Source organism: Equus caballus, chromosome 18 (assembly GCF_041296265.1).
Source record: "Equus caballus isolate H_3958 breed thoroughbred chromosome 18, TB-T2T, whole genome shotgun sequence".
In the NCBI taxonomy this organism is placed as follows: Eukaryota; Metazoa; Chordata; class Mammalia; order Perissodactyla; family Equidae; genus Equus; species Equus caballus.
Window position 1 is genome coordinate 78,956,616 of NC_091701.1, and position 12,373 is coordinate 78,968,988.

At 37.1% G+C, this 12,373-nt stretch overlaps 1 protein-coding gene across 7 annotated transcripts in view; it reads right to left on the reverse strand.

Annotated features, from left to right (window-relative positions):
* The window catches only part of RAPH1 (Ras association (RalGDS/AF-6) and pleckstrin homology domains 1), a 116,371-nt gene that overhangs the window by 85,697 nt on the left and 18,301 nt on the right, over positions 1 to 12,373 (reverse strand). The window lies entirely within an intron of this gene.

Here is a 12,373-nt window from a genome sequence, read left to right on the forward strand (position 1 = left end):
TTCTAATTTAGGTTAGTCTGTTGAATTAGTTCCTCCTTCTATACTGTTTTCACTTTCTACCCCATCTGTCTTTTATCTTACTTCCCCATCACTTCCTACGAAATCCAAGGAACTAGAACCAAAACTCAAAACTTTAAATTCATATACAAAATTTCCCATAGTGGTGACTTTTCAAGTATAAGTCCCTTGAAAGAAAAAACATTTTCCTACTTCCCAATTAATAAAATAATGTGATATGGGACATGAAACTTGCATATTATTTTGTGAAGAGAGGAAAAGATTATACAAAACAAAGTAAGATAAATGACTGACCAGATACTTAAAGTTCTTAAAGTAAGATTAATCTGATTAATATAAAATATTTCAATACTAAAAGCTCTGAGGAATCTTCAGTAAAACTTAGACTTGCTTAAACCAACATATTCCAAATTTATTTGACCACGAATCCTTTTCCCTCAACTTGGAGTAATACCTAACTTTCCCAAGGACACAATGAATATCACCACTGTACATTCCATACTCTTGACTTACATTTCTGAAATACAAATTTTGTTCCAGTGATCTAGGCAATATTTGGAATACATCCTTTCAGTTGGCTTAAACAATTCCTCAGAGATTAAAGAGATATCCTTAATCTCGAATAAGAATTTGTACACATCTTACAACAAAATTACCTCTGTGATCTTTAAATGTGATTATGAGATATGTAAGGAATCTACTTATCTGATGAAGTGTCATGAAGTTAAATTTTAAGCCTTATTTTACTATATAAAATTTTGCAGGAAGGGTAAATAATGTTGCAAAATCAAACTGAACTTAGTTTTTTTGTGCATGTGTGTTCAAGGAAGATCCTTGCTGAGCTAACATCTGTGCCAATCTCCCTCCATTTTATGTGAGACGCCATCACAGCATGGCTTGATGAGTGGTGCTAGGTCCGCATCCAGGATCCAAACCTGCAAATCCCAGGCCACCAAAGCGGAGCTCGCGAACTTAACCATTATACCTCAGGGTTGGTCCCTGAAGTTAAGTTTTAATGATGCTGAAAATCAGATCATATCCCATTTTAAGCACTTAAGGGAAATAATTTTCTTAAGTTTACTACTATAAAGGATCACAGATTATCAATATCTCTAACAGAAACTGATAATTCCCATTTCTTAATTTTACTACTTTAAGGATGTATAAATAAGGGCATTCTACCTTGACAAATGAAAAATGGATCAACTAATTCTCCAATTCATAAATCTGACTCTTAAAAAGATTTGGCTTTTATAATTCACTTGTGTTAATACTATTTCTAAGATTTTTATTCATTATTGAATTATTTACAGATCAATCTCAATAGAAACCTGATATACTTCATTAAGTTATCTACCCATGAAAAACACAAAATGTTAGTGCAAATAAAAACTTCACCTGACCAGGTGACAACGACTCAAATAACTGTTGGTAGTTTGAGAACATCTGGAAGTAGTAATACCCAGTCTTCATAATGAGGGTCAACAAGAAAAAGAAACAGGAACATAATAGTCAACTTCCTCTTCCTCCCTAATCTTCAAAACTAAACACACTGGAATAATCCAGAAGCTGAAATATTCTAGGAGGAATTTTACTGTGAGATAATGATACTTATGTCTACACGTCCCTTCTGAGCACATACTGTAAATGCCCATAAGAAAAAGGACAAACTGGAAAAATGAAACAATAGGAATATAATTTTACAGAGCAAACACAAAATGGTTCAAAATGAAGGAGTATTTTAAATTTTCACAAAGCCAACTAGAACTATAGACTCCACATCAAAGTCTGATGTGTTTTGTGAGCTTTTTCCTATTATTCAAACCCAATCATTATTCGGATTTTAAAAATGCCTTTAAATATTTTCATTAATAGTCCTGTTTTTATCTAGACAACTACAGACTCAAGTAGAGGTAAATATGGCTAGGGAACAATGAGAGAGAGTCAAAAAATAAATGGAAATTTTGTAGTAACTATTTGACATTTACCATTTATGTAACTTTTGCCAATTCTGTCCTTTCTTGAATTTCTGTCACCACATGGATTATTTTATAAAAATTAAAACACTTCTTCAGATACTTTTCCAATAAAAATTTAGGTCCTATAACATTTCTTAAAGTATCTACACTCTAAAACAGCACTCTCCATTCTCGAGAAGCTGATGTCAATCCTTATTCTCCTACCCCCAATAGGGCATCACTTGTTCACTACTGACACCAAGTGAGCAGCCCCCTTTTCTTATAGTCTCTGCACTGTCTAAAGTCAGCAAATCTAGTAAGGAATTTCACTCTTTGTTATATATCAATGCCCCTACTAGAAATGATGACAGCATAAAATGCAAATAAAATAATCCAATAGTCAGTCAATTGACTCTCCAATCAAAGGAAAGTAAAATTAAGGAAAAGAAAATAGAACTTGTAAATCTTGTTTTTAAAATAATTCGGATTTAAATGGATTGTTTCTACTGCAATGTTTCTCCTTAATTACGTGGAAATAGGCCCAAGGAAACTATAATACATACGAGAACAAATACTATGAAATTATTCTGTGACTATGAGATTAGGTTGGGGGGAATATATTAAAGTTTCACTTAAATTCCCTGCTCCACTACATCTGAGGGACACTATGTCCTGAAAGAATAAATGTACACTGCCATAAGGAAAAGGTTACTCCTCAAAGTGCAGACTTATTGAATATAGAATAAAATCCAGCTGGAGAGGCCTTGAGTGATCCTGGCCTGCAGGGCCCTCTCTGGCCTCTCTTACCCTCCCCTCCAGTGACACGGTCCTGCCTGCTGTTCCTTGGAGCAGGTTGGGGGCCTGGAGGGTGTGGAATCTGTTTTGAAGATAGACTGAGAAATGCCAGCAAACATCCAACTGGAAAAAAATGAGGAAAAGTTGACTCAGCTAATGAGGAGGTCTCGTCAGCCTGAATATTGTTTCAAAATTATGTGCTTATTACAGAATAATCATAGATTACAGCTAATTATGATTTAACTAATATTTTAAACTAATTTATTTTATTAATGAAGTAAAAAAAGAAATAATGGGGGAATGATCTACCATTGCTTATATGCTGGTGGGTTTCATTTCACAGATAACAGTGAATAATTGTGCTTCAATTATTACAGGTTAAAACTTGTAATATATATAAGTAAGCTCCACTACACATAACGAAACTATTCATTTAGTATGAAACAATATTATTCCCACTAAATTTTCCATGAAGTTAATTATTCAACCATATTTTCCCTATTAACTTTCCTCTTGGGAGATATTTTGTTTTACTATTCAATTTCCTCACTGTGAGATGAAATGGTGATCTTTATCAAGAAGGCTGGGCTTAGATAAGGGCTTAAGAATTTGAATAAATGTATTCCAGGTAGGGCAAATTACAAAGAGCAAAGGAGAAAGTCTGTGTTTGTGAGCTGTCATGAGATGGACTCAAATAAAACAAGAGAGAAGAGTGCGACTCAAAAGTCAAAGACTAAGGCAGGACCCGGTCATATAGGATCTTGGAAGCCAAGCTTGTTTTTTTTTCCAGGAGGCAACTGGATTCTTAAACATAGATGTGAAGGGGGAGGGGGAGAAACAGTATTACACAGAGGACACGCTGCCTGTGTAACGATTATTAGAGAAGGGAAAGACCATTAGAAAGCTACTGTAGATATTAGGTAGAGATAATCATAGACATGGAAACTGAAGTCCTGAAAGGAGATACAATTTACACAAGTCACACACTCAGAGAGAGGCAAGAAAAATACATGGTACATAGCCAGGTTGCCTTGTTTAGTACTGAACTCCTTTTGTGCCTTTATAATAACTTAAAAAGAACTGCTTTTTGTAAAAATGAGTACTCTATACTCAACCCACGTGAGAACCTTCAGGACGCAGGAGTGTGGAGCTGCCTAGGTTTAGCAGGCTCACCGTTCCAGAGGCAAGAGACGCTCAGACTTTATTTAATATTTACTGTATATCTACTGTATGCCAGACACGGAGGAGCAGAGATGTACATGATAGCCTTTGTCCTTAAGGAAAATATGACATGGGAGGGGACAGACATGAAAATCAACAATGACGAAACCCTGTGCTCAGGGCTAGAACACCAGGAATGTCATGTGAGTGCAGTTTTAACTCGGTTTGAGGAGAGAGGAAAGTGGTGATGCTTCAGTTAAGAAGGGGAAGCGTGTTTTAGACACAGGGATCAGCATGTGCAAGGGTATAAAGGTGTGAGGAAGTAAGACATGTTGAGAACTCTAAGTGGCTTAACACTTCTGAAGCATAGGATGTGCAGTGTAGACCCACGGAAAATGGGACTGGAGAGGGGGTAAGGACAAAATTATAAGCCATACCAAAGAGTTTGGACTTGATGCTGTACAGTAATGTTTTTCCAATGGTCAGCTGATGACCTGCATCAAAGTGACCTGGGGTGCTTCTTTTTTTTTTTTTTTTTAAAGATTTTTTTTATTTTTTCCTTTTTCTCCCCAAAGCCCCCCAGTACATAGTTGTGTATTCTTCGTTGTGGGTTCTTCTAGTTGTGGCATGTGGGAAGCTGCCTCAGCGTGGTCTGATGAGCAGTGCCATGTCCGCGCCCAGGATTCGAACTAACGAAACACTGGGCCGCCTGCTGCGGAGCGCGCGAACTTAACCACTCGGCCACAGGGCCAGCCCCATGACCTGGGGTGCTTCTTTTAAAGTCAGTTTTAAAACGGCCTGCCCAAGATCTACTAAATACTAATTTCCAGGAAGTGGGACATTTTTAATAAGTCCCCCACTAAAGCCACTAAAGTCTGACAACTGCTGTAGTATGTTGTGTTATAATTACTGGGAGGACTTGCCACACAAAGCCATGCCATTTTGCATAACCATAATTTGGTTAAAGGCAGAACCTAGAATGAGTACTCCTGAAGACCATAATGAAATTAGCCAGCCTCAGGATCCCCTAATCAACACATCCCAATTACTCCTCCTCCATTATCACAGTCTTATGCTTCTTCTCAGTTATTCATTTAGAAATTTATGCCCCGTTATGTTTCAGTAGCTCTCATAAAAATGGTTTTTGAAACACCTCCTATACTGGCTGTAATCTGATAAATAATTCTAAAGAAAAACAGGCTCTAGAGAAGGGGGGCTATGAAGACTTCCAGGTTCAAGGAGTACCCCCAACTGTGTGAGATACAACTCTTGCAAAATAAAAGCAAGAGGAAGGAAACCTAAATCAGACAAAAGAAACGATAAGAAAAAAAATCTGTTAAATTTAGTAAGGCACAAAAAGAGGAAGAGGACCCATCAAAAGGAAGAGGGAGGAAGTCAGAGCAGAGAAGGAAAAGGAGAGAAATAGGATACGACGTAATATAAACTGAAGTGAGAATTGCGGGGGATGGAGGGCCTTTAACTACTCCTCTGAACAGGGCACCGAGAGGTATGTCTCTTGATGTACAACTAACACAGGATCTTTAGTTCTGCTGTGAACTAAATGGTATCATTTGTAAACTGCCCAATGGTAACTGGGAATTTAATAAACCCACTGAATTTACATGAGCTCTTTACAGAATCAAGATATTAAGCATGTTGTGTGTAGAGCAACATTTTCCTCAGGTTTTACCTTTTAATTTTGTTGGATGGTCTTTTTTTAAGACACTGCTAAACACTTTTTTAAGTTATCAAATGTACAAATTATTTTGCTAGTAACTTCCTGCAGTTTTGTTCAGTAAATTCTTCTCTACCTAAAAATCAGATAAAAGTTTATGCATATTTTTAATTTTATTATTTCTTCTTTTATATAGTTATTACATTTACATAGGTAACTTAGTTTGGCACATAATATGAGAGTGAGAACCTACACTGATTTTTCCCAAAATTTAAAATATTCCATACTCGGTATGTTTCTTTTATTTATTTTATTTATGTTCTACGTATATGACAACAGTTTCTTTTTCTGAGGATCCTTTTCCACTGTGTGATTATTTTTAAATAAACAGTCTAAAGCTTCTGTTATTAATTTATAAAGCAGATGAGTTTGGGAAAAAAAAAAAAAGAAGTCAAAAGTTGCTTTTTGTATAGCCATCACTCAAGTTTTCTCCATAGGTTAGTGGCCCTCAAGAGAAAAGGCCCAAGTTCTACCTAGAGTCCAACACTTCAAAATACTTTGCCTACAAACAGCATTGTGCTAAGTACTATGCAAGATAGAAAGAAAGCAAAAAATACATTCTGTGACTTCAAGGAACATTAATCCTAACCTTGGAAAAGATGGTAAACATAGAGGTATCTTAACAAATTCTCTAAGAACAAAGTTCCTTTTGTAGGCCTGTGTATGAAGCAAATTTAAAGGTAGCTGTGGTCTCCTAAGTGTTGAAAGGGACTAAGAAAGAAACAATGTACTAGGAATTCAAAGGCTTTGCAGGAACAAGCTGAGTAAACTGGCCAGCAAGAGACTTGCATGGCCTGGTCCTCTGGGAGTGAGCTGACACCTGGAACTAAGTTTTGTAGTTTCCACATGGAACTGAACTTCCCTAATAAATAAAAGAAGTGTACTACTCTTGGGCCAGCCATGGTGAAACCCTCCTTACCCAGAGGAAAGAGAAATACTAGGGAGGTGATTCACATCCTTACGCCTTCCTTTCATTTATTGTCTCTGTTTCTGACAACCCAGGATGTAACTAACACATCCTCTGCATTATCATGTTCATTAACTGTGAGGTAACTAAAGATCATATAAGGAAGCATAAAAACAAGAACTATTTTAACAGGTGATAGAGGTTATAATGCCTAAGAGCTATAAGCCAAATCAAAGGCAATTTTGTTAATTTAATGCTTTATTTATGAAGCACTTAAATGTACCCCCTAGTAAAGGAATTCCTTTTACAGGATGATGAACTATATTTATTTCTTTATTTACACTGGACTTTCATAATATTGGATATTCTTAATCTACCAAACCCCAAACAGGAACTCCTTATCTAAAATGAAAAAAAGCAATCTTAGTTCAATGCTCTACCAAGAAACTCCTAACATTCCTATAAACAAGCAGCTCTAAAGATCAATCTTATAATTACTTATTACACAATACACCATAACCCATAATCTGAAATCAGAGAGCAACGGAAAAAACAAAAGCTAAAACAAACAAAACCCAAAGAATAATAAGTGTAATATTCTTTTGTTTATATTCCAGCTTTTCAAGTTTATTTCAAGAACTGTGAGAGAATAAATTTGTTGTTTTAAGCGACCCAGTGTGTAGTGATTTGTTACAGCAGCCCAAGGAACTAATACAGCCACTCTATATGTATCTGTAGAAATGGGGCTTCCAGGACTGCTTCGAGAGATGTTCATCTTGCTCACTCTGCTCCACACTTGGGACTTTTTCTGCTATACTACATAGGTATGTTTGGAGACATCTCCGGAGACAGCTGATGCTGTGTATGCACTCTCCAGGTTCAAGTGGAAGTAGAGGCTAGGACTTTACTCTTGGGTAGGAGAAACTGTCTTGAAATTCTTGAAAGCCTCATTAGAGAGGCAGGTGACTACTGTTTTCCTCCACTTTTGCCTATGCCCCTACCCAACAGCCAAGTGCCTGAGAGGAAATCCAGCCCCTCAGGGCAGTGCATGCTTTTCAGGGGGAAAGGGAGAGTACCTCATGCTGCAGCCTGTGGCTTAGAGGCATTTGGATCGGATTTGGAGTCATCAGTATAAACTCAAGGTTTCAAAGAGAGAGAAGTAAAGGGAGGGGTAGTAATAAAGATAGATATATGTGCATGTGTGTTCATAGATATGTTCACTGAAAGGGCCTAGCAGCAATGACACCCCAGTAGCAATTAGCATACCAAGTGCTCAGTTTTTGGTTTCTAAATAATATTCTACCCAAAAAAGTAACCAAAGATCCTTGGAGTAATGATTCTAGGACTGAGGCTGGGAAAAAAATAAGATGAGTCCCCAGAACAACTTCTTGTGCCAGAAAAGTGCTCAACAAAGATGAGGACATGTCATTAGGACGAAAACGCCAGCCTGAAGGGAGTCCCAGGGGCCTAATCTGGGACAATTTAAGCATCAAAATAAATGATGACAGAACCATAACTCATTGAATAAGAATCCATGAATCCAAACTGATATACATAAATACATGAGGAAGAAATCTCTTCCTTATAGTACAATGTCAACTAATTAATGTAGATGAAATGACAGAGGATCATCATTTTGCAACCATTGTAGCAACATTTGATTCAGGCGAGAATCAATAGATGCTAAACTAGTGGGTAAAAATTTGTTGAGACTATTTACATAGTCTCAAAGTATTTTCCCACAAATTACTGGGGTGGGGGGAGGACACTGTCTTAATCAAGTGATCAAAGTTAACATCACCAATACTGGGGCAAAGCAACACAATACGCCTCCTGTAACAATGCACTGAGAAGACACATCATTTTGTGGTATTCCTGACAAAAACGCATTACCTGAATCAAATCCTAGGAGACATTTTACAAAATAATTGGTCTATAGTTTTCAAAAATGTGCAGGTCAAGAACACAAAGAAAGGTTGAGGATATGTTCCAGATTAAAGGAAATCTAAAGAGACATGACAACTAAATGCAATGCTTGATCCTGGACTCAGAGAAAACAGATAAATATATAAACAAAGCTATAAAGGACAACATTAGGATAACCGACAAAATTTGACTATGGCTTGTGGATTAGATCACAGTATTATTTCAGTGAAACATTTTCTGATTTTGATAATAGTACTGCAGTTATGTAAGAGAATACCTTTGATCTTAGGAAATAATAAACTAAAGAATTTAGTTATAAAGGGACACAATGTCTGCAGCATATTCTCAAATGGCTCAAAAAAAACTTGTGTATGTATGTGGGAGTGTGTGTGTGTAAATACGTATATAGGGAGAGAGGAACGATAATTAGGAAAAATGTAAACAATAGGTGAATCTGTGTGTTACATGCCATCAAGTTGACTCCTGGTGACCCTGTGAGGGAGTGACATGCACAATGTCCTGTCCTCAGCAGCCCTCCTCAGCTCCTGTAGACTCATGCCTACGGCTTCCCTTATTGAGTCAGTCCATCTCATACTTGGTTTTCCTCTTTTCCAGCTGCCTTCTACTTTTCCAGCATTATTGTCTTTTCCAAAGAATCCTGCCTTCTCACCATGTGCCCAAAGTAGGGCAGCCTGTTGTATCATTTTTGCCTCCAGCAATAGTTCAGGCTTAATTTGCTCTAGGACCCACTTGTTCAACTTTCTGGCAGTCCAGGGTATCTGCAGAGCTGTCCTCCAACACCATGTTTCAAATGAGTCCATTTTTCCTCTCTGCCTTCTTCACTGTCCAGCTTTTCCACCCGTACATAGTAACTGGGAGTACAACGGTGTGGAGAATCTTAGCCTTGGTCTCTAATGACACTTCCTTACACATGATCATCTTTCCTAATTCTTCCATTGCTGCCCTTCCAAGTCTGGCTTCTCTTGATTTCTTGGCTGCAGTCTCCATTCACATTGATGACAGAACCAAGGTAAACAAAATCTTTTAGCTATTTCAATGTCTTCATTGTCTACGTTAAAGTTATGTAGTTCTGTTAGTCATGATTTTTGTCTTCTTGATGTTCAAATGCAGTCCTGATTTGATATTTTATTCTTTCACTTTCAATGAGAAGTTGCTTCCAGTCATTGCTCCTTTCTGCCAGTTAAGATGGTGTCATCTGCAGATCTTAGATTGTTATTTCTTCCACCAATTTTCACTCCTCTTTCATCTGAGTGTACCCCAGTTTTTCTATATGTTCTAGGTACAGAATATACAGGGAGTTAAAACGCACCCTCGTCTGACACCTTTGCCTGTAGGAAACCATTCTGTCTCTCCATATTCTGTCCTGACAGTGGCATCTTGTGCACCGTACAGGTTACAGCATCAGGAGAAACAAGGGCTGAGGCACATTCTTTCAAGGCAGCCCATACTGCTTTTCATGATCTACACAAAGCCTTTACTGTACTAACCTTCTTCTAAAATTCTTTGGAACACTCCAGTAGTCAACAAATAACTGCAATTAGATCTCATGTGCCTCTCCTTTCGAAATTCGGTTTGGACATCAGGCATTTGTTGCTCCCTATAAAGTAAAAGTCTTCACTGCAGCACCCTGAGCATCACTTTACCTGTATAGGAAATTAGAGCAATGATCTATACTTACTGCACTCGTTGGCATCTCCTTTTTTGGAGATTGGGATATATGTTGAGCACTTCTAGTCTGTAGGCCAGTTTTGTTTTCCTACTTGTTGGCATATTCTTATTAGGATTTTGACAGATTCTGCCTCTGTGGCTTTAAATAATTCTATCAATATCCCATCTACCCCTGGTGACTTATCTCTTCGCAGCGCTTTCAGGGATAGCTTTCACTTCACTTTCTAAAATTACGGGTTCCTCATAGGAATCCTCTTTAGAGGCATCTGTCATCCTCGTGTCTCTTTTTTTTCATTGAGGTAACGCTGGTTTATAACATCACAAAAATTTCCTGCATACATCATTGTATTTCGACTTCTGTATAGATTACATCATGTCTCTTCTGTGTAAATCCTCGGGATACTGTTTACACCTTGCCTTTATTTTCTCCCCATCAGACAGTGTGCTTCCCTGTGGGTCGTTCAGCATTCCAAATCTAATTTAAATTTCCCTTTGATTTCTTAACTCTTCTGGAAGAGACCTCTTGTTCTTCCTTTTCTGTTATTTTCTTCTATCTCTTTGTATTGGCCATTATAATAGTTCTCTTTACAGGTGAATCTAGGTAAAGGGAATATGGAAATTGTTTACACTCTTTTTACAACTTTCCATAAGTATGAAATTTTATCGAAATAAATTAAGGAAGAAAGAGAGGAAAGGAGGGAGGGGAGACAAAGAAAGAATAGTCTCTGCCCTCAGGAAGTTGTAGTTTAGTTAGGAAAACAGAGCGTGTCAACAAATTGATCATTTAAAATAAACTTATGAAAAAGAAGAAACGTATAGACTGAAAAATATTTTTACCAAACAAAAATATGCAGCTTAACCTAAGGACAGTGAAAAATAATTGCGCATTTCTCCACACGTGGTTTTCGCTACATATGCATATGTTATCTTTCTTCAACTGCATTTGCCTGGCTTACTCAGTTAACTCTTTTAGCTTATTTTGGTGGTCATAAAATTAGATTCACTTAATGCTACTCAAAGCTTAACATCTTAGAAAAATAATTACACATCAGATAATTCTATCACAGAGGCAAAAGATAATCATTTCTAACCTTCAGAAGAAAAAAATCAAGTAACTAAGGAAAAAAAGTTGGCTAACGTCAAGTAGTTGGTCAGGAAGAAATCAGAATTCAGTTCTAAATCAAAGACTAGTATTTAACCAAATGATAAAGCTTAAGCTAAATCAACTTCAAGATTTTTTTTTAAAGACACTTTAAAAAAATTTTGTTACTAAATATGCGAACAAAGGGAGTTAAACAGTAAAACACTTGTACTCTGCATTATTCATTAACATATTCCCTGATCTTCTGCCAAGATCCAGAGGTAGGAAGTGCCAGAGTTGACCAAATATCCCTCACCCAACGACACTGAGATACCTGCTTTCTGTTTCATCTATCTCATAAATTAAAAATCCTAGGAAAGACATTTACAATACATTACTGATAGAAGATACATTCAACACAGTGTCCTATACAATCAACCAGTCCATCTTAAATAAAAGTCCTTTCACTAAACTGTAACTATCACAGAGGAATTCATCAAGTGTCAGCACCAGGAGGCTCAACTATTTTTCTGACTTCTTGCCCTCCTTTTCATTTTGATAACCACCCTCTTGGTTCAGATCCACACTATATCGCCCTAAGATTATTCTAGCAACTTCCTAACTGACCTCTCTTCTTTAATCCATCACTGTCAGACTAATCTTCCTTAAAGACTCATTTCATGTCATGATTCTGCTCAAATACCCACAAGGGCTCCCCACGACATTCTGAATTAAGTACAAACTCTTCATCAGGTGCTTTCAGACCCTCTTTGATGCGGCCTCAACCTAAACTTTCAACCTTATTTTCTACCCTCAATCAATCTAAACTCCTTAGCATTCTCAAAAAACAAGTCATGCTTTCTTAACTTGGCCTTAGTTCATATTTTTGACCTGACTGCAACATCTCAACCTGTCAAAAGAGTGACGGAATACATTTCTTTCCATCTCTAAAATCCCAATGAAATGACAGTAAACAATTACAAAAGGGAATAAACTCTTTTAAAGGCACTGAAAGTTGGAGATGGTGAAGGCATCAAAAGATCAGAGACTTTGGCAAATTTCTGGAAGACAGAGGCAGGTAAAATCATACAGGCCAATGAACC